The sequence below is a fragment of the Chiloscyllium punctatum genome, chromosome 1, assembly GCF_047496795.1.
Source record: "Chiloscyllium punctatum isolate Juve2018m chromosome 1, sChiPun1.3, whole genome shotgun sequence".
Classification (NCBI taxonomy): Eukaryota; Metazoa; Chordata; class Chondrichthyes; order Orectolobiformes; family Hemiscylliidae; genus Chiloscyllium; species Chiloscyllium punctatum.
The window spans coordinates 82,913,668-82,937,376 of record NC_092739.1 but is presented as its reverse complement, the minus strand read 5'-3'; the positions used below and the strand labels follow the sequence as shown (position 1 = coordinate 82,937,376).

The window sequence follows — 23,709 nt, the reverse complement described above, 5'->3', positions numbered from 1 at the left end:
TGTGAATTTTAATGTGTACAGAACTACACTCTGAGAAATCAAAGTACTTCTTATTAAAATGGCATGCATACATCTCTGCAATGGGTAAAAGAAAAAGTCAGCAGCTCAGTTAATCAACTGAACATGTAGCTGAGTCATCCACCCCAGAAGGTCTCAGTTTGATCTGTGTGAAATGGCTGAACTTGGCAGATTATGGTTGGGGTGATCCAGCTGACCTTAGAGTTCCTTGGTTTGGAACCTGAGGTCTGCCTGAGTACTGACAGCTGATCACTGCCTGGAGATCTGCTAGAGAGTCCATACATGTGGATTTGAGATAAAATGGGATATGTCTTGGATGTGATTTCCACCCCTCGTCATAAAAATCTCAACAGCCTAATGATTGGACTAAACACTTATTTTTCAATCTCGCTCTCACAGAAAGTTTTTGACAGCCTGCTTTCCTTTGCAATTGCCCGTCATTATATCATCAATTAAGTATTATATATTTAAAATTGAAAGAGTACTAGAAGGATCTGAACCACAGAATCTTGGATATTTTGAATTACCCCTTCCATATGCACAAACATTTGTATCTTACAGTCAGATGAAATATTGGTCTGGATCTTTCAAGGAGCAGTAATCATCAGATTGCCACTTAATTTAAACTTATCTCCACATGTCTTACTAGATCTTCCATAACAACTTCTCCTAAAATGTGTGGCTCTGGCTTCTTAGAGCTCCATCAGATTGGGGGAAGGAAGAGAAGTCAGATCTTGTTTTTACAGCATTAGCTGCTGAATGCTAACTTTAAATGTTCAGTGTGAATGTGAGTAAATGAATGAAAGACTGGATGGGATGTGTGAGGTAGGGAGTTGATAAAGTGGGTTAATGGCCAGTCAGTTCATGCTGAGAAGAAGTAATTAGCAGTGGAGGGAGTGTAGTAGGGGGTTTGTGCAGTGTCAAGTCAGAGGAGTAATCTGGACTCAGGATTGCCGTAGATAAGTCAGGTTAGAATTGTAGCTGGATCAGGCAGAAGTGGATTAAATGGAAGATCAGGTGGCTGGCTCAGTGTAGTCTGGGCTGGAATGGTTATTTGAAGCTTTGAGATGAGATGATGTTGATACATTTGAATGTTTGGGAGGTCATTGCTGTAGTTACACAAGAGTTAGACTAAGATTTTTTTGTCTCTAATAGTTTCAAGGGTAACTATTCACATATGGAGCTATGTGGAGTCCAGTTCAAACTTGATGACTGAGATTTTAGGGACAATTCATTGGCAAGTTAAACTTTCTGACATTTTCCAGGGAGTCCAATACGTTAAGACTTCTGCGACATCCCTACACACATTTTGATTCATAGGTCTGCCTCTGATGATCCAGAGACTGGAAGATCTAGGCAATTGTAAATGAATTAAGTGCAAAGTTAAGAAGTTCACTTAGGTACCAGTGGTTAATTCTCCTAATGACTATACACAACTGCACAATGTCTGGGAGAAACCATTTCTACAGAAGCCAAGAAAAGCCTTTCAGCATCACTATATTAAGTTTGGCCATTTGAATGAAATATGGAAGTCTGTAAATATTTATAAATTTTAGCAGCAGCCAGAAGTTGCCAAATAGTGGCTAACATGTAAGTAATTGAGAACATTTTATATAATGTCAGTGCAAATGCTTTCTGCTGTTGTGTGTGTACTAGCCTAAAGAGCTAGTTTAAAGACATTGGCTGGGGTGCTGAGTTTCAAAATGATCCAACCATAAATGGATCTGAGGTTGACCAGGCTTTCTTCCCTGAAACCTGTTTGCAGTTCCACAATGGCAAATTGTGGAAATGAAAATTGGGAGATGGCTAATTTGGCACCATGTACTACACTCAACCCTGAACCAATAGGCACTTGTGAGCCATGCTTTCTGTCCTTTGTGTCTGTGTAAATGAGAAAAATAACATGACTTTAAAACAGCCTTTACAAGCTTGTCATAGGCTTGAGCTTGAACAGATGGATTAAGAGAAATTTCCTTTGCAATTATAACCTTTCTCTGTTTATGACTAGAAGTGATTAGTGTGCAGGTATTCTTTTTATACCTGGAACCCAGGCCTCGAAACCAAAATGTTTAGATTCATGTCCATCTTCAGAACTTGCTGCCCATTGAAAGGTGAAATGATACAGTTCAACAGGTTAACAATCAGTCTGCTAACTTTTCAAATACTTCTCGGCATTTCCTAAAATGTCAAAAAGACAAAACCAAGTGACTAATGAAGTAACAAGCTGAGCACTGAATAACAAAAAAGACATTGGACTTCTTCACTCTGAAATATATTATCTACAACTACAGCTTTCATTTTGTTTACAGTGAATGCTTTGAAAAGTAAAGACAGTTTGTAAGATAATAAGGAGAAATCAGAAAGGGGGGAAAAGAGCAGTGATAAGAAGGGAAGATGATCTTTTTCAGAGAGGTTAGAAATAATATAAAGTTATTGAGAAAATAATAGAGACAGCCATCACTCATCACAGATAGAGAAAAAAACATCAGTATAAAACATAACATCAATCATTTCAGTTGCAAGGACAAGGTAACAACTGTGAAGCAGTCATCTATCATCACAGACACAAGATAACAGCAGTGAGCATCACAGTCATCCATCAATACAGATAGTAGGGTCATTTTGACTTCCACCAATGATGCAAATGCGTAATGATAAACCAGTCACAAATTATACACCTCATGGTTTTCATTTTCATCATGACAATTTTCAGATAGTGCTGCTCTGTTGATGCAAACTGGATTCTGGGAATCATCCTTGTGCAACAGCCGGTAAGCTTGAGAACCAGTCAAAATTTTGTCATGGGCTGCATTTCAATTACTGTATGAGGAGAAGCCATAATGACTTCCCTGACAGCTTGTGGACAATGCTACAAATCAGGTTTTGGCTATTAATAAATGACCTCAGGTAAGTCCGAGGTCTTATTGGTTTCTGCTACATCACCAGGCATGCCTTGATAGAATCTCAAACAGGTCAGTGTGGTCAAAATTGTGCCAGAATCAAAGGGGAAGTCTGGAAATTTCATGCCGACAGCATCTTGCTCCATCTTTTTCATAAGAAGTCTGACGAGTTTCTCACTAGGCGATGCATCAGTTAAAGGGAATTATTTCTTGTTAAACACAACAACTTGTCTCTTGGTATTCAGCATTCTATCTTACAAAACTCTCCAGACAAGCTAGATATTGGGAAAGCTGGACGTGAAAACTGGCATGGGTCTCTGGCAAATTCAATTTTCCACTTGTTCCAAAGCACCTCTGAATTACACATCAGGGCACAATCCACAACCATCAACCATGCACACCCCTCTTCCACAGGCATTGGCATTCAGAACATCTCAATCCCTCAGGACTATCATGTCACCGCTGGAATACAATCGCTGTGGAAGCACAGACTAGCATTACAGGGTACATCTGCAACAAGCATTCAAAGGTTATAACAAGAATAATTTGTATGCATAGAGGGGTACCCAGCTCATGGTTTATACCAGTTTGTATCTCAGGGCTGCTCACTTGCTCTCTCAGTACTTGCAAATGTAGCAAGTACCTCAATTGCTTGCGGCATCCATACCTTTGCCTTATCTTGCCTTGCCCTCTGTTGCCATCCCGTGCCAATTAGACCAGTCACAAAACTAGGCAGCTTGCCTTGCTGGTCAGCAGTCCTCAGTCAACGTGGTATTCACCTTCCTAAATGGCACCATGCTACATCAGTCCCACAGCTGCACCATGGTCCAGCAGTTTATGTAGCAAATACACTGCATGTGCAGCAACTAAGCAGTAATGTCTCAATATCTGGGGGTGTAGTCTTTACTGAGTTCTATGGAGGTACCAGTCAGTCAGGAGATCCTATCAGAGTAAGTTAAGGGGCAGCCTCCCATACCATTCCAGAGGATTGGCTCTGGGCTCCAGATTCATTAATTAGTATTTTAATAAAGGAAGCTTCATGGTGACAACCTTTTATAGTCCTTTTACAGATGATTGGCTTGGTCACGTTTTGATCCAATTTTCCTGAACACAGCTAGTTCAGTACCCACCCAATTCAGAAGGGATCCTAAAACAGATTTTCTCAATGCTCAGTGTTTACTTGTCTCAGGCAACAGTAGATTTGCTTGAAGGATTTGCAAGCATATAGAACATGGCATGTAGCCCATTGAAACTGACCTGTTTTAAATCAATTTGTCACTTTAGGAAATGTACACACAAGGATCAACAGTAGGCCCCTCAATCCTTTCAGTCCACTTTATCATTCAATAAGATCATTCCTGATCTGATTTTAACCCTGACTCTACATTTCTGCATATCCCCAGCAATCATTCTTCCTCTTGGGAATCAAGAACCCATCTACATCTGCCTTAAAAATATGTAAAGATTGTGAATCCACTGGCTTATTAGGAAGGGAATTCCAAAGACTCAGAACCCTCAAAAAAATTCCTCATCTCTGACTTAAATGGGCAGCTCCTTATTTTTAAACTTTGACCATTAATTATAGATTCTCCAGAAAGAGGGAGAATCTTTTCATCTTGTAGTCACTTCTGGTCTTTCTAACCTCCAAAGGATACAGGCCTGGCCACTCTGTAAGTACCTTTAAGGTCACTAACTTGAACAGGATCAAAAAAGGAGAGCTGTGGACTACTACCCAATCTCACCGAAAGGTTAAAAATAATTCCGCAATGATAACTGAAGAGACAACTATTCTTCACTTGCTGTATAAGGAAACAACAGAGAAAAATACCATCCATTATCACAGAGAAATTTACAAAAGAAAATTACTGTTAATTGAATAGAAAATTAAAATGTTAAGATTGTAGAAAATATATTTCCTGCTGAAAAAAATAAAGAAGGTAGTTGTAGTTTTTAGTTTTGTTTTTGGATTAATATTGGATAAGTATTAAAGACTCGAGGAGGGAGGATTAATTCTAACCTCCAGAAAATTATGTTATAATTATATTCATCATCTCCCAACAGAAAAAAATAAGTAATTGAAAGAAGGAGCTATCTTTGGAAGTAATCACATAGCCCCATTCTGTAGTCTGAGGGAAAGCTTCGGGCAAGGTCATTGGAAGTTTTGGTGATGAATCATACATGTTGTGAATCTGTCAGAGTTTCATTGGAAAAGTGAATAAATAAGCAATGCTTATTCTGCCAGGCAGTGCCTTCTAGGGACAAAGCATGAATCAGAAATAAAACCTGGAAAATATTTCCAAACATAGTCTGTACCTTGCTTTCAATTTTAGTTATAGGTTACAGCTGAATGTCTTGACTCTGCAGAGCTGCTTTTCACTTGTGTTGAACTCCACATTTGTACATCTAGAGCCAGGCTGAGGAGATTATCAAAACCCTTTTATTTTCTCCTTTTCCATAAATCAGTGCGATTTCAGAAGGGGATGATGTATGTATTTCTTAGCCTCTTGGTTTGTATGGTCACATTAAATAATAGCATTTATCTTTTGTATGCAGTGTAGTGGTAATGTCACTGGTCTCATAATCCTTTGGGGCAAGCTAATGTTTACGGGTGGCATGGTGGTGCAGTGGTTAGCACTGCTGCCTCCCAGTGCCAGAGACCTGGGTTCAATCCCTGCCTTGGGCAACTTTCTGCGTGGAGTTTGCACATTCTCCCCACGTCTGCATGGGTTTCCTCCCACAGTCCAAAAATGTGCAGGTTAGGTGAATTCGTTATGCTAAATTGCTCATTGTGTTAAGGGACTGGGTTGCTCTCTACAGGGTTGGTGTAGACTTTTTGGGCCGAAGGGCCTGTTTCCACACTGTAAGTAATCTAATCTAAAAAGGGAATTATTTATTCACACATTCTTCCCAAAACAATAAACACTGCACTACTCATACCCAGAAGAAAGATATGGTTAAAGAGAATAGTATATTTTTACAAGTAAATCAAAAGTGTAGTTGCTATTTCTTGTATCTGACTTGTTGTAGGCGAGTAGTCATAGAAGCTCTGGTAAAGAAAGGGATATTTTCATTTTTTGTAGTTTAGATGAGTTCAAATAGCTAGAGTCATCTATCCAGATCTTTAATAGGATTCCCTTAAGGAGATGAATATCTAGCAGGTCACAAAACTAGGCAGTTGTGATATCCAGGATTTCCAAATTATTAAGGATGGACTTAGTGTTAGGAATCAGACTGCGAGACAGTTTTGAGATTTTACATACACCAGGTTCTTAAGTGAAGATGACACTTCCTCTTCCTGTTGCTATTCTGTACAGGTGTAACTTATTGTAATTTTAGTTATCCTTAGTTGAGTATTAACTTGAAGATAGGAAGTCTGAACATATTTTTAGTCAACTTGTTCAGACATAATATGCAGGATGGAACTTGAACCTGAACCATCTGACCCAGAGGTAGGGACACTACTACCGTGCCACATGAGCCTTCAACAGGACACCTGTAAGTTCATTGACATTAGGTTTTTAATATATCACAACCAATTAGTCACAGCAAATTTCACAAATAAATTCCATCGAGGTATTTCCATTCAAACAGATGTTTCCACCCGTTGTTATTTAATGAGTGACTTTCCGGAAGTTTGAGACAGGAAATGCAGAATTCACCTGATCTCAGCAGACATTTTAGCCACCTGTCTGTGTCAATTTTAACTAGAAAGGATACTTCCAGAAGCTTCCAGATGAGCATTGTCTATTTCTCAAGTGATGACTAGGACATGCCTTCACTGAGTTTGAGACTCACCTTAGCATAACGATTATACTTCAGAAAATGTAATTACTGTAATGTGTTTTGCAACTTCCTAAGGTCATAAAAGCCAGCTATAAATTCATGTTATTTGTTTCCATTTCAAAAATGGGTGGCACAGTGGTTAGCACTGCTGCTTTACAGCGTCAGAGACCCAGGTTTGATTCTTGCCTCAGGTGACTCTTTATGTGGAGTTTGCACATTCTCCCCGTGTCTGTGTGGGTTTTCTCCAGGTGCTCCAGTTTCCTCCCACAATCCAAAAATGTGCAGGTTAGGGGAATTGGCGATTCTAAATTGCCTGTAGTGTTAGGTGAAGGGGTAAATGTAGGGGAATGAGTCTGGGTGGGTTGCGCTTCGGCAGATCGGTGTGGACTTGTTGGGCGGAAGGGCCTGTTTCCACGGTGTAAGTAATCTAAAAAAAATCAAGAACCATTTAGTTCAAAGAAACCTACACTTTATAAACTTCACCAAAACAGTCATTGTAATTAAACCCTATTTGGCATTTCAGTTGGATCATTATATTTCAAGGAAACATTTCTGAATTAATTTATTTGAGTTTGCTCTCAATTAATTGACATCCTTAAGTGCAGATTTAAAATGCTAAAAAGACTGAATAATGTGATTCCAAGCATGTCATTAATTTTGATCTATGAGAGTAGAGCTAAAGGCCCTGTGAGTAAAATTAATAAGCTATAAACAAGGCCTTCTATTAAAACTTTTTGGGACAGAGTAACATGTGTTAGAATAAACCCTGGCAGTTTCTTCTCCACCTCCATGCCTAACAGTGCAGGAAACAATTCATTTTTTCAACTGATTTTTAGCCAGCATATGCTGCTCAGAGTTATTTCCCATGCAAAGCTCATTAGCCTGATTTAGAACTGCCTACCAGAAGATCCTGTCAAATATAATTGTGGAATTCAACTTCAGCTGAATATGACCACCCCAGCAGATGACAGCCCAGTGCTCAGAGACTGCAAGCTCAGGTTTGATGCTGGTTTGCACTACCCAAGGCCCAGGTGGGGCACATGACTTCTATTTGATGCAGGTATCCATATGGATGACGACCTGTTATTCCATAATCAAAATCCCAGGAATAGGTATTTAGGTCCCACTGAGAGCAGGAACAGCAGCAGGCAAGAGAAAACATTGAGGTATTGGCTATGTGTTGGTTTCCCAATATTATTAGGTCACCAGCAAATTTTGTCAGTGAGATTATCAACCTTGGGAAGATATAAATATAGAACATATAGAGCTTTACGAGACAAGGGAGCTTCACTCTACATCTAGTCCTGTACTGTACCTGTCCTGGGGATGCTTGATGGGGACAGTGTAATGGGAGCTTTTTTATCAGTGTAAAAGAGGAGATGGAAATTTACTCTTTATTTGACTGCATACTGTACCTGTTAAAGGAGACAGTGTGAAGGAAGTGTTACTTTCAGTGTAAAAGAGGGGATGAAGATTTGATCTGATTTTAACGCCATACTATTTGATATTTGATATGGACAGTATAATTTGTGACTCTCTATTTAAAAGTGTAGTTAATAGGAACGGGAGTAGGTTATTCAGCCCAGCGAGCTCATCCCACCATTCAACATGATCAAGTCGATCCTCTATCCTCGTGTCACATTCCTACACACACTCCCCATGCCCGTTGAGACATTTAGAATCTAGAAATCTATTTCTTTCTTCAACATATGAGTGATTTGGCCTCCACAGCCTGGTATAGAAGAGAATCCAATTGACTCACCATCCTCTAAATGAAGAAATTTCTCCTCATTTCAATATCAGTGGCCCATCGCATATCCCAAGACTCTGATCCCTTGTTATGGACACCCTGGTCAGCAATTTCATCTCTATATCTAGTCAATCCAGCCCTCACAGAATTTTATACACTTCAATAAAATTCTCTCTCATTTTTCTAAACTCCAGTGAATACAGACCTGATTGTCCCTGTCTCTCCCCAAATTTGCTGTCTCAGGAATCAGTCTGGTGAATCTTCATTGCACTCCCTCTATGACAAGTATCTCTTTTCTTTGGTAAGGAGACCAATACTGCATGCCAAACTCCAGGTGTAGTCTTACCAAGATCCTGTGCAGCTGTAGTAAGACTTCCTTGCTCCTGTACTCAAGCCCTCTTGCAATGAAGGCCAACATGTTAATTGCCTTCCTCATTGTCTGTTATATCTGCATGCTTACCTCAATGACTATCATCTGAAGATACCAAGGTGCCTTTGTATATCAAAATTTCTCAGCCCATTTAAACAACGCTCTACCTTTTTTTTAGTTACTGAAGTGACAATGTCACACTTATCCACACTATACTGCATCTGTCATGCATTTACCCACTCACTCAACTTGTCTAAATTGCCCTGAAGCCTCTTTATATCTTCTTCACTATTTTGTAATTCCATCTAGATTTATGTCATCATTAATCTTGGAAACATTATATCTGATTTCCTCATGCAATATGGTGATACATATTATGAATATCTGGGTTCTAAGCACTGACCACATATCCCATTTGTCACTTGTCTCCTACTCCAAAACTGACTCTCTCATTGCTCTCTTTCTTTGCTAAACAACTCAATCCATTTTACCATCAAATCCATATGCTTTGATTTGTATACTAACTTCTTATTTGGGACTTTATAAAAAGCTTTCTGAAAATCCAAATACCATATCCACTGTTCCATGTTCATCTATTCTGCTAGCTATGCACATAAAACAAAAACCTATCAAGTATGTCAGAAATGATTTCTCTTCCATGAATTCATGTTGACTTTGTGTAATCCTTTTGAAATTTTCCAAGTGTCCTATTATCACATCCTTTATAATGGACTCCAGTGTATTCCCTGAGACTGATGTTTGGCTAACCTGTCTGTAATTCCCAGTCTTCTCCCTCTCCACTTTTTAAAATCATGGGGTTACATTCCACAGCCCTCTAGTCTGCTGAAGCTGTTCCAGAATTGCATCCACTATTTCTGAGCCACATTCATTTATATCTGCCCAGCCCAAGTAACTTTGTGAATCTCAAATGGTTTCAGTGAAGAAATTAAAGAACTCACAGTGAACTTATTGAGAACCATGTTGAATTTGATAGAGATGCAAGCTCCCCACTGATTCAGGGATAGAGTAGGCCCACAGAGGTGACGGTACACTGGAAGCCAGTTAAGAAACTCAGTAAGTGCACAAGATGGCCACCATCTTGGAACAGGTTTCAGCCAGAAGCACATAGTTTGTAGAGATATGTTTTGTACATGTTCAGGGACTGTATCATGGATCAGTGGTTAGCACTGCCGCTTCACAGTGTCAGGGATTTGATTCCAGCTTCAGACAACTATCTGTGTGGAGTTTGCGCATTCTCCCCTTGCCTGCATGTGTTTCCTCTGGGTGCTCTGGTTTCCATCCACAGTCCAAAGATGTTCAGGTCATGTGGATTGGCTATGCTAAACTGCCCAATAATGTCAAGGGATCTGCAGGCTAGGTGGGTTAGCCATGGTAAATGCAGTGTTACAGGGATAGCATGGGGACAGGATGGATTCGTTCTTTGGAGGATTAGTGCAGACTCGATGGGCCTAAAGGCCTCTTTCCACACTGTAGGGGTTATATGACTTCAAGGGCTTAGTCATCCTGCTGGCTGTCAGGGTTATAAGAGGGAGGGATCAGGGTCTTTAGACAAAATTAGTGCTGGCTATCTGTGTGTAAAGCAGCTGATAATGAGAACATGACTCTCAAATGGAGGAATAGGTGTTGACATATAAAGCTTTCTGTAGTCTGTGCTTAAATCTATGGATTGTTTTTCCATGTGATCGTCTTGACCATGCAAGTCAAGATTAGATCTAAAGTCAAGATTACAGTAGTGCTGGAAAAGCACAGAAGGTCAAGTAGCATCCGAGGAGCAGGGAAAATCGCCGTTTTGGGCAAAAGCCCTTCATTAGGAATGCCAAATTGATTTTGACCATGCAAGTGTCAATGAATAACATTGCTCAGAGGAAAAGGCAGTATATCCTCATAATGACTGTCCATGAAACCTTCTGGTTTTCTCTCCGACAAATGGCTTGCTTTCTAATTTGTGTTGTCATTTAACAGATGAGTTGATAATTGAGCAACACATTGATCTGCTTTGCACATGAAACAGATTATGTCAACCCAAAGGTTATGCAAACTCAAACCCAATCTTAAAGTATTGTTTCCTTGGTCCTGTTCCCTTGTCATTATTCTTTAGAGCTACTAAAATTGTTCACAATATAAGTACAGCTAAGCATATCAGCTACTCAGTTGTATCAACATGTTAGATAGTTAATCTCAAAGTTGGAGTGATTAAGACAAACTGACCATTTGTGGTTGTGTAAAGATAGACCAACAGGTCCTGATATAACTAAAAATGTTGTCAAGTCTTTATGATCAATATGGAAAGTAAACTTTCTAGCAGAGAGACACACATGATAATTTTCACAACATAGATACAGATTAGTGCCTCCCACCCTCCAGTAATGTTTCCAATAACAGTGTGATGCATAAATGATTGTTAATTCACTTCTTTCAATGGACTACTGGAATGTAGATCTAACTACATTTCCTAACATAGCTGTTGTGACACTAAATGTGGGTTTAGATGCATGAGAACAAGCAGAAATGCTGTCTTGTCTGTTTTTTTAATTTAGCAAAGTCTGTTCATGATTGACTGTTTCCATTGTACATCTCTGCACAGTAGATTCCACAGAAGTTCTATAATTTCTGTATATTTCATATAGTGTGGAAACAGGCTATTCAGCCCATCCAGTTTCCACTGACCCTCTGAAGAGAATCCCATCCAGATCCAGCCCCCTATCCCTGCAACCCTGCATTTCCCATGGCTAATCGACCTTGCCTGCACATCTTTGAACATTATGGACAATTTAGCATGGTGAATCCACCAAACCTGCACATATTTGGACTGTGGAAGGAAACCGGAACACCCAGAGGAAACCCCCGCAGACACAGAGAGAATGTGCAAACTCCACACAGACAATCGCCCAAGGTAGAATTGAAACCATGACCATGGTACTGTGAGGCAGCATTGTCAACCCACTGAGCCACCACACTACCCTTAGAAATGAAATTGTGTTAAAAGGTGGATGTTTTGTGGGGTCAATTGCACATGAATGATTTGGATGTTATTGTATGTGTTGTGCTCCTATCTGTACCCTAAAAGGTCAATCTTGGGAGCTGTGATTGTGGATTTGTTCTTGTATTTTGAGTGGTCATTGCTGTTAATTTTTATCTAAACTGTGTTGTCCATGGAAAAAAGATTTAAAAGGACTACAAACAGTAACTTGTGTGATCCCTCAACATCTTATAAAACCGAAGAAATTATCTACCAGAATGCACTAAGTGATGTTCTTGATCAACAGAGCATTCTGAAGTACTGATAAACATTTTCATGAGTAAAAAAAAGTTGCAAGAGTTAGCTTTGATCTGCTTGAACTATCTGGAGATAACTCGATCACATATCAAACTCTGTGACACTGCGGAGTCATGGAAGATCATGAAACTAACTCCCTTATTCCAAAAATGAGGGAGACAAAAAGCAGGAAAATATGGGCCAATTACTTTAAGGTTTATCATGGTGGAAGTGTTAGATCTAGATTTCAGATTATCATGTGTTCTCAAATACAGGGTGCACTGAAAAGTGTACAGTTTTGCCACACACAGTGCCATCTTGGATAGGTACAAATTCTTAGTTACAGAAATAGGAAAATAATGAAATAAGATAAAAAGTTTAGCACTTCAATCTTCTCAGCATAAAAGTCGAAAAATAAAGAAATAAAGTTAAAATGTCAAACATTACAGTCCTTTCTGAACCATGGGCCAGCAGATGCTCTAAGTTGGGCTTTCCCAAGAGGGCATCGGTCCCACCCCTGTGCTGGGCTCATGCTTTCACCCACACTGAGCTAAGACCAGCCGATGCACTCTAGGCTTCAGCCCCTAATGCTATATAGCTGCTAACCACCACCTGCTGCCAGCCCTCATGGCCAACCACCGCTGCACCCATCCTTCGCCAATGACTGTCTCATCACTACCGCCATCCATGTTCACGCTGGGCCACAGCTGCTGCCACATTCCATCATCGCTGCTCCCTCCACAGCCTCCAGATGGTAAATCAGAAACACTAAAAACAAAATAAAAACTGAGAAAAGAAGAAAATGAGGAAAGAGAAACGTAGGAGTGGATGAGATCTGGGCTCAAGAGCCTGGACGCTGCCTACCCAAGTGGCGCCATTTTGTAAGCAGGCTTGTAAATTAGAAACTGTTATTAAAGACGTTATAGGAGGGAGCATGGATAAGTTCACAGTAAACAGGCAGAGTCAGCACAGTTTCGTAAATGGGAAATAATGTTTGAACAATATGTTGGAGCTGTTTGCAGAGGTAACATATACTATTGGCAAAGGGAAACCAGTGGATGCACTGCACTAAGATTTCCAGGAGGTATTTGGTAAAGTATAACAGCAAAGAATTTTGCAAAAAATCAAATCTCATGTCGTAAGGACAGCATATGAGCATGGATAGAAGATTAGCTGGCTAATAGGAAGCTGAAATTATGCATAAATGGATCACTTTCAGATTGACCAGATGTTATGTGTGGAGTGCCACAGGGTTAAGTGCTAGAACCCCAAATGTTTGCAATTATTTAAATGACTTAGATGTAAGGTTGTAAGATATGTATACCAAATCTGCTGATGATATAAAGATAGGTAGGAAACTAAGTTGTGGAGTATATACAAGGAGGCTAGGTTAGGTGAATGGCCAAAGACACGACACATGAACGTAATGTGGAAAAATGAAATTTTGGCTGGAAGATTAAAAAAGAAGCATATTATCTAAGTGGTGAGAAATTTCAGAGCTCTGAGATACAGACTGATCTGAGTGTCCTTGTGCATGTATCACAAAAGGGCATTTGCAGATACAACATATTTCAAAATTGCCCATTTAAAATAGAAATAAATTGATTTTTTTCCTCTTCAGAGAACAATGAGTCTTTGGAACTTCCTTCCTGAAAAGGTGGTGGAAACACAGTACTTGAATATATTTGAGGCAGTGGTAGACAGAACCTTTTTAAGGAAGGAGTTAAGCAGGAATGTTGATTTGAGGTTACAATTGGAGCAATCATGATCTTATTGAATGGAGGAGCAAGCTTGATGGGTCTGATTCCTATGATGAGGGGCTATCTTATAGAAACAACTTAACAAGTTGGGTTTGTATTCATTATTGTTTAGAAGAATGAGAGGTGATCTTCTTAAAATATAAAGGATTCTAAGGGGACTTAACAGTGTGGATGCTGAAGGGAGGGTTCCTTTGGGAGGAGAGAAAAGAGCTAAGGTAAATAATTTTGACAGATGTTAGACTTTCTTCTTCCTGTCTTTTTTCTTTCTTGAATATAAGAGTTACATTCTTCTTCCCAATTAAATGGAAATTATTCTGGGTAAAGGGAAATTTGCTATCCCCTCATCCTCTTAGGACCCTCAGATAAAGGTTATCAGGACCAGTTGACCTGTTAGCCTTTAGTTTAATAGCTCTTGCAGTCTCTTCACTGGTAATTATAAATGTTTTAAATTCTTCTGTATCTTTAACTTTGTGATTTACAAGTGATACTAGAATGCAATTCATATCTTATTTCACAAAATATCTGTTCAATGCTTCCACCATTTCCTTATTTCCAAGTATAAACTTTCCAGACTCACTTCCTAGAGAACTCACACTCGTTTTAGTTATTATTTTCCATTCTTTTCTTGTAGAAACTTTTGTTTTTTTAAATATTTCTCACTAAATTTCTGTCATAATCTAACTCCTCCTTTTGTTTGGTGATTGTTTGCTGGCTTCTTAATTCTTGCCAATTTTCCAACCTCTCATTAGTCTTCAATGAATCATATACATTTTTCTGTTACTACTGTATTTAACTTCCTTCATTATCCACAGATGACATGTTCATCTTCTAGAATGTTTCGCTCTAACTAGAATACATCTTTGCTGAATGTGAATGCTAATCAGAGAGGGTATCACAGCTACAGAAGTTACCATTGTCGTGGAGGGTCTGCCTACTAAGTCAGTATGGGTGGAAATTAGGAACAGTAAGGGAGCAGTCACCTCATTAGGGGTTTACTGCAGGCCCCACAATATCAACAGCGAGACTGAAGAAAGCATAGGCAGATTTTGGAAAAGTGTGAATGTAGCAGGGTTGTTGTAATGGGTGACTTTAACTTTCCCAATATTGATTGGAACATCCTTCAAGCAGATGGTTTGGAAGGAGCTGGTTTTGTGAGGTGTGTTCAGGGGGTTTCCTAACTCAGTACGTTGACAGGCCGACGAGGGGAGAGGCCATTTTGGATTTGGTGCTCGGCAATGAGCCGGGGCAGGTGTCAGATCTTGCGGTGGGAGAGCATTTTGGTGATAGTGACCACAACTGCCTCACATTCTACATACCTATGGAGAAAGAGAGAAGCAGGCACAATGGGAGAATATTTAATTGGGGAAAAGGAAACTATGATGCTATCAGACATGAGTTGGGAAGCATGGACTGAGAGCAATTGTTCCATAGAAAGGGCACTATAGACATGTGGAGACTGTTTAAGGAACAGTTGTTGCGAGTGATGAATAAATATGTCCCTCTGAGACAGACAAGAAGGGGTAAGATAAAGGAACCTTGGATGACGAGAGCGGTGGAGCTTCTTGTCAAAAGAAAGTAGGCCGCTTACGTAAGGTGGAGGAAGCAAGGGTCTTGCTCAGCTCTAGAGGATTACAGGCAGGCGAGGAAGGAGCTCAAAAATGGTCTGAGAGCCAGGAGGGGGCACGAAAATGGCTTGGCGGAAGGATTAGGGAGAATCCAAAGGCATTTTACATGTATGTGAGGAATAAGAGAATGATCAAAGAAAGACTAGGGCCGATCAGGGATAGCATAAGGGACTTGTGTATAGAGTCTGAGGAGGTAGGGGAAGCCCTAAATGAGTTTTTTGCTTCCGTCTTTACTAAAGAAAAGGACCTTGTAGTGAATGAAACCATTGAGGAGTAGGTAAGCAGGCTAGAACAGATGGAGATTGAGGAAGCTGATGTGCTGAAAATTTTGACAAACATTAAGATTGACAAGTCGCCAGGGCCAGATCAGATTTGTCCTTGGCTGCTTTGGGAAGAGAAATGTGATTGCTTCGCTGCTTGCGAAGATCTTTACATCCTCGCTCTCCACCGGAGTCGTACCTGAGGACTGGAGGGAGGCAAATGTAATTCCTCTCTTCAGAAAAGGAAATAGGGAAATCCCTGGCAATTACAGACCAGTCAGTCTCACGTCTGCTGTCTGCAAGGTGTTAGAAAGGATTCTGAGGGATAGGATTTATGACCATCTGGAAGAGCATGGCTTGATTAAATGCAGTCAGCGCAGCTTTGTGAGGGGCAGGTCATACCTCACAAATCTTATTGAGTTCTTTGAGGATGTTACTAGACAAGTTGATGAGGGTTGATCAGTGGCTGTGGTGTATATGGACTTCAGCAAGGCATTTGATAAGGTTCCCCATGGTAGGCTCATTCAGAAAATCAGGAGGAATGGGATACAGGGAAATTTAGCTGTCTGGATACAGAATTGGCTGGTCGACAGAAGACAGTGAGTGGTAGTGGAAGGAAAGTATTCTACTGGGAAGTCAGTGGTGAGTGGTGTTCCACAGGGCTCTGTTCTTGGGCCTCTACTCTTTATAATTTTTATTAATGACTTGAATGAGGAGATTGAAAGATGGGTTAACAAGTTTGCAGATGACACAAAGGTTGGAGAAGTCATTGACAGTATAGAGGGCTGTTGTAGACTGCAGTGTGACATTGACAGGATGCAGAGATGGGCTGAGAGATGGCAGATGGAGTTCAACCTGGATAAATGCGAAGTGATGCATTTTGGAAGGTCGAACTTGAAAGTTGAGTACAGGATTAAAGACAGGATTCTTGGCAGTGTGGAGGAACAGTGGGATCTTGGTGTGCAGGTACATGGATCCCTTAAAATTGCCACCCAAGTGGACAGGTTTGTTAAGAAATGGCTTTCATTAACAGGGAGATTGAGTTTAAGAGCCATGAGATCTTGTTGCAGTTCTATAAAACTTTGGTTAGACCACACTTGGAATACTGTGTCCAGTTCTGGTTGCCCTATTATAGGAAAGATGTGGATGCTTTGGAGAGGGTCCTGGAATGGAGGGCGTATCTTATGAAGAGAGGTTGATTGAGCTCGGACTTTTTTCATTGGAAATAAGAAGGAAGAGAGGGCACCTAATTGAGGTGTACAAGATAATGAGATGATTTGGGAGATGCCGGTGTTGGACTGGGGTGTACAAAGAATCACCTGATGAAGGAGCGTCTCTCCGAAAGCTAGTGTGCTTCCAATTAAACCTGTTGGACTATAACCTGGTGTTGTGTGATTTTTAACTAAGATAATGAGAGGCATAGATAGAGTTGATAGCCAGAGACTTTTTCCCAGGGCAGAAATTGTTAACACGAGTGGTCATAGTTTTAAGCTGTTTGGTGGAAAGTATAGAGGGGATGTCAGAGGCAGGCTCTTTACGCAGAGAGCTGTGAGAGCATGGAATGCATTGCCAGCAGCAGTTGTGGAAGCGAGGTCATTGGGGATATTTAAGAGACTGCTGGACATGCATATGGTCACAGAAATTTGAGGGTTCGTACATCAGGTTTACCTTACATGACGATCAATGGTCAGCACAACATTGTGGGCTGAAGGGCCTGTTCTGTGCTGTGCTGTTCTATGTTCTATGTGTTGAGATATCTCCTTAACTATTTGACATTAACTTTTTAATATTCATCCATTAACCTATTTTTCCAGTTAACTTTACCCAGTCCTGCCATCTTATCCTTGTAATTGCCTTATTTAAGTTGAAAGCATTAGCTTTAGACTCACTATACACTTCCTCAAACTTAATACAAAATTAAATCATGTTATGATCACTATTACTTAGAGATTCCTTTATTATGACAGTATTATTTAATCCTGCTTTATTGCACACTATCAGATCTCTAATAGCCCGGTTGGATCTAGAATTAGCTCGTCCAAGAAATTATCCCAGAGCAGTCTGTGAACAGCAACCTAAAGTGTTAATAGATGCTGGAGATCTGAAAAAAAAACCAGAAACTGTAACAGGTCTGGTAGCATCTGTGGGGACAAAAGAAAGAGTTAATGTTTTGATTCTAAAGTGACTCTTTATCAGATCTTCAAGTGTCACATTGTCACTGTTAACAGATGACAGTATAGCAACACCCTGGACCATGACATTTGCCTGCTTTTGCCTCCATATAATATGGAATGCTAATGTGGCATTGTCAGTGTAGGAGTACTATCTGAAAGGAAGTTGGATCACTTTGTGTTTAATCTCAGATGATCAAGCTTGAACAGCTTTCCATCCATTCTGGAATATAACAGCAAAAGGAGCAATATGCCAAAAGGTTTCAATGGCAGAACACATCTCTGTTTGACCCACTGTAAATTTCCTATTACCCAATCATAGCAGAACTTAAATGTCATGTCATCATGGTAAGAAGGAGCACATTGTGCAGCCAATCTTCTCGAGCAGCTTAAATAAATTGCTTTTGCTCACATGGTTGAATATCTTGGTTAGATCAATGAAAGCAATTTTATGTCCTCCTTTGTTTATGGTATTTCTACACTAGCTTCCAGAGTGTGAAGCTGATGCCAAATGTGAAGCTAATAGTTTTGAAACCACTTTAGCATTCAGGCTTGATGTGTTCAACCATGGTCCATAGTTTGATAAGGGCAACACAAGCAAAAGCATTTCCAATGATGCTCAACAGAGAGATGTTTCAAGAGTTGTTACAATTGTAGCAGTTGTCTTTGTTCGGGTATCAGGTCACAGGTTTGCATCTCCTAGCCTGCTGTCCCCTCTCCACAGCAGAGTGCGATTCTGATGCTGTCGGAATGCCAGCTTCCCATGCTTGATGGGCTCAAGAGTCAACACTTGGAACTTGACCTTTCGCATGAGTCAATATCTTTGCCCTGTCAGGAAGGCTTTCTATGGTGCCTATGGTGTTCCCACTAGAGTAACATAAGGTAGCATTTTACTGATCTCTCTAACTTTATTGCAGTTAGTGATGACCTCTCGATTCATGAAGCTACATTGCCTCCAACTTCATGATCTCTTATTTTGTACATTACCTTTTTGTGTAGCATCTCAGTGAACATGCTTTGATAATTCAGAATTTTTATATCTATTCATTCCCCTTTACTTGCCCTATTAGTAACAAGCTCAAAAAAAACTGATAACTTGTCAAACATGACTTCCCTTTCATAAAACCATACTGGTATTATCTGATAATACTAAACACATTGTTAAGACTTCCTTATTAATAAATTTCAGCATTATGTGAAGTCAGGCTAACTAGTCTGTTGTTTGTTGCCTTCTCTCCTCTCTCTCCCTTCTTGTATAGAAGAATAACATTTGGTAACTTCAAATCTGCTGGGACCACTCCACAATTTAGGCAATTTTAGAAATTGGTAAAAAAGATATCTACTAATCCTGCAACTATTTCCTCTAGAATAGGATTATCAGCCCTTGGAAGCTTGTTGGATTTTTGTGCCTTAAGCTTTTGCAATACTTTTTGCTGGTAATTACATTAATTCTCTCATTCAGTTTTTGCATCTGACTTTTGACTTTGACTGTGAATGCAGGTGCAGAATATCAATTTGCTGTTACTGCAACTTTTTTCATTTGCTGTAGTAATTCCTCCAGTCTCCTGGAAGCAACTTTTCTTGGTACTCTTGTCTTTTTACTTAATCTTTCATGATTTGTTTTTATGTTCCTGGCTAGTTTACTTTTATGTTTTTGCTATTTTGTTGGTGTCAACCCCAAACTTACTAAATTTCTTTGCTAGACTATTAGCCTGTTCTTTTTGTCTAACATTGCCTTTAGCCTCCTTAGTCAGCCAGCATTAATTATTGATGGCATTTTGCTTTTCAACTGCGAAGAGTAATTCACCCAGACCCATTCCCCTACCCTATTACTCTACATTTGGGTTTCTCTTTGCAGGGTCAGTGTGAATTTGTTGGGCCGAAGGGCCTGTTTCCACACTGTAGGGATTCTATAATTCTATGATTTACCCCTAACTAATGCACCTAACCTACACATTCATGAACACTATGGGCAATTTAGCATGGCCAATTCATCTAACCTGCACATATTTGGATTGTGGGAGGAAACCAGAGCACCAGGAAGAAACCCACGCAGACACGGGGAGAATGTATAAACTCCACATAGTCGCCCGAGGCTGGAATCGAACTGGGTCCCTGGTGCTGTGAGGCACCAATGCTAACCACTGAGCCACCATGCCTCCCCTAATTAGCTTTGTTTATGTTTAAGGATTCAGATTTGTCTCAAACTTAATATGCAATTTAATTGTATTAAGATTGCTATTTCCCAGCATATATTTTACTATGAGATGATTAGTTAACTGTGTCTCAAAAAATAACATTAGATTTAAAATGAGCTCATCCTTTGTTATTTTCACAACATAGCAATTGTAACAAAATTGTTACAAAATAATCCTGCCAACTTCAATTGGAGATGCAGACTGGAATAGATCTACACTTACTACCAATGAACAGGGTTTTCACAGTCTTGTTTAAGGATTCTTATTTCCCTTCAATATATTATCTTTCTTTTCTTGTCCCATTATTAAGACAGGGGCATTCACAAGTGCATTGTCTTGTGCCAGTTTTTAAGTAATTTTGTATAATTGTTGCAAGTGAAACAAACTCCAGCCAACTACTCAGTTGTCTTCTTAGTACAGCATCCTCCACTCTCTGCCACTTCTATGCAGCTTTCTCTCATGGCCTCGGATGAGTTTGAGAAATCCTGCACTTGTGTATCTCTTGTAGCTGAGGTGTACATGATGGATATCCTCAATGCAAAGAGATGGCAGTTCAGAGACTGCTACACCAGTGTCAGTGCAGAAGGGTGTGGGTGCTGCAACGTAGATTGACACTGTCAGAAAGTCCAAAGAGGCAGATGATAGAGATGCTGTGAAGTGAAGGGTAATGCTATTATTATCTTCAGCAACTGCATCTGCTTTTGGCTGCCAATACAGACTGCCAGAGTAAAGCACTGACTGAGGTATATCCCCCTCCAAATATCTTTGCACCATTACCACCACTGACCAGTCAATGCGACAGTGCGTTGCATGCTTTTGGTGAACAACTGTCCCCTGTTCTTGCAGGGTAAGACAGCTTTGACAAAGGGTCAGTTAGACTCGAAACGTCAGCTCTTTTCTCTCCTTACAGATGATACCAAACCTGCTGAGATTTTCCAGCATTTTCTCTTTTGGTTTCACTGTTGTTGCAGCTCCTGCTACTGCACCTCTTTCCCTATTTTCCTAACTCTTTCTAAAGGTCGGTAGCCTGGAATATTTAGTCCATGATCATGCTGAAGTTGTAGCCAATACTTTGTATGGCTCGATGGCTTGAACATCACCCTAATTTCAGCTGGAATTATTCTTCTAGCTCAGCTATAGAATAATTGCAGCACAGATGGCTATTGGGCCAATTTATAGTTAATCATATATAAAACTCTGTTGGTATATTTACCTACTCTGGCTTTATGTTCTGTTGTTCTTTTATTCATATTTTTGATTCATAACATTGAGTTTGCCTCCTAAACCCCAGTGTTTTATTGATCCTTTCCTCATCACCAAGGATCCACACTCATTTAGGTGAATGTCATTGTAGATGTGCAGGTTGCTTTGCATGGTTCAAAAAGTAGTGCCAGTGCCTCAGGAATGCAAAACCCTCCCTTTGGCACTTTTGGAGAGACTTATTTTCATTGATTCTCCAGGGCCAGGCAGTGCTTTTGGCCATTACCTCCATTCTACTTGTAACATTTTTCAGTAATGGGTTATGGCATTGCCACCTCTCTGGGGACACAGTGGAAATCTACATAATCTGAATGAATTTCTCCTCTCATGTCTCAAACATATTTTGAAAATCCTACTTTTTTTCCCCCTGAGTTGTGCAAAGTGTAACATTGTGAGTAAAAGAAAGGTTTCTACCCTAAAGATTCTGCTGTCTGATCTAGAATTTATTTCTTTGAAACTAAATGGCAGAACTCTTTATTGCCAGCTTCATTACCCCTATCAACCTATGGAATGATTGGATACTATTCCCCTCCTGAATGTTGCAGAATATCTGTTAACGTGTAACTGTTCTGTGCTTGAGGGCAGAGTTTCTGCTTTGGTGCAATTCTTAAATTACTCAAAAACTGTGCTGGTTCAGCTACACTTCCGCTATCTGCTCAATTTCATTGACAGCACCACAAACATGTTGTCTTCCTTGAATCAGCACAATTGTGCAGTGTGATTGAATCTAACTTTTTAAATTATCTTTCTGTTAAAAAGTATTTTTCAATGCATTCAAGAATGGTGCAACTTTATTTATACATGTGACAATTGGATTATCACCAACACAAAGCATTTTTAATCAATGTCCAGTTTTTCATTTATGAGTATCCTGATTTAAAATCAATGAAAACAACTTTCAAACGATTTAATAGTTTCAATACTATCCCCTTAGTATCTTAAGAAATTCAGTGTCCCAAATTTTTGAGATGTATGACAGAAGATGCATGTCAGGACTTCTGCTGGGACCCTTTTTAATTAATATTCATTCACTGGCCAAGCCAGTATTCATTGACCATCTCTAATTGCCCAGAGGGCAGTTAAGAATCAACCACCTTGCAGTGGGTCTGGAGTCTGGAGTCACTTGGAGGCCAGACCAGATAAGATTGGCAGATTTACCTCCCTAAAGAACATTAGTGAACCAGATGGTTTTGTTACCCCTGACATTTCATGGTCATCATTAATTTTTGATTCCAGATTTTTGTTGAATTCAAATTCTACCATCTGCCATGACAGATTTCAATGCAAGTCACCAGAACATTACTTGGGTCTCTGGATTAATAGTCTTGCAATAATATCACCAGGCCATCACCTCCCCCAATGTCATGATGTGCTGACTCACCTGTGATTTCCCAGAAAATATAATCTTCTGACCAACATTATTCTCCACAAATGTTTCCAACTCTGAGTTAGCATTGAAGACTTCAAACAGTTCCACAACACTTACATTTATATAAGCTCATTTAAAACCTGCTCTAACTGACAGTGTAGGACATTCAGAGGAGTTTGACGGGTACAAGGTATGGACGTACTGTCATATGAGGAGAGGTTACATGGATTGGGACTGCACTAATTAGAATATACAAGAATGAAAATTGAACTTATTGAAACATAAAAGATTATTTTGGGGACTTGACAAAGTAGATGCAGAAATGTCATTTCTCTTGTGGGAGAGTCTAGGACCAGAGAGCATAATCTTAGATCAAGGGGTTACATATTTAAGAGAGCGATGAAGAGAAAGTTACTCTCTCAGAGTGAATCTTGGAATTCTTTAACATAGAGGACAATTTGATGGGCTAATGAGAAGAGGAGTGGCAGATGGAATTTAATTTAGCTAAATTTGAGGTGCTGCATTTTGGAAAGGCAAATCAGGGCAGGATTTATACACTTAATGGTAAGGTCCTGGGGAGTGTTGCTCAACAAAGAAACCTTGGACTGCAGGTTCATAGTTCCTTGAAGGTAGATAGGATAGTGAAGAAGATGTTTGGTATGCTTTCCTTTATTAGTTGGAGTATTGAGTACAGGAGTTGGAAGCTATTCAGGACATTGGTTAGACCACTTTTGGAATATTGTATGGAATTCTGGTCTCCCTCCTGTAAGAAGGATGTTGTCAAACTTGAAAGGGCTCAGAAAAGATTTACAAGGATGTGGCCAGGGTTGGAGGTTTTGAGCTATAGGGAGAGACTGAATAGGCTGGGGCTGTTTTTCCCTGGAGTGTCAGAGACTGACTGGTGATCTTATAGAGGTTTCCAAAATCATGAGGGGCATGGATAGGGTAAATATGCAAGGTCTTTTCCA

The 23,709-nt window shown here is 39.8% G+C and overlaps 1 protein-coding gene across 3 annotated transcripts in view; it reads left to right on the top strand.

Annotated features, from left to right (window-relative positions):
* Positions 1-23,709, top strand: part of LOC140476947 (zeta-sarcoglycan) — a 956,705-nt gene that overhangs the window by 823,239 nt on the left and 109,757 nt on the right. The window lies entirely within an intron of this gene.